This window comes from Charadrius vociferus, unplaced genomic scaffold (assembly GCF_000708025.1).
Source record: "Charadrius vociferus isolate BGI_N301 unplaced genomic scaffold, ASM70802v2 scaffold259, whole genome shotgun sequence".
NCBI classification, from domain to species: Eukaryota; Metazoa; Chordata; class Aves; order Charadriiformes; family Charadriidae; genus Charadrius; species Charadrius vociferus.
Genome location: NW_009661368.1, coordinates 6,383,544 through 6,383,779, shown reverse-complemented (window position 1 = coordinate 6,383,779; position 236 = coordinate 6,383,544).

The following is a 236-nucleotide window of genomic DNA, read 5'->3' as shown; positions in this document are numbered from 1 at the left end:
AAAAATTAGGCTGGAAACCGTCCTGGTGATTGATACAACCAAATAAACATCTCTAGGGAAAGGGGAGAAAGGGGAAAAAAAAAAAGGCTTTCTCCAGCGCAGAGCACTGAGGGGGGAAGCAGGTAATTAGCTATGTGATGGAGCAATCCACTCCCGCAGAGGAAATTCTTGACACCAGAATTCTGCCCTGCAAAACCATGTGTGACCCAAGTGAGGAATTTTACTATGTTTTTTTA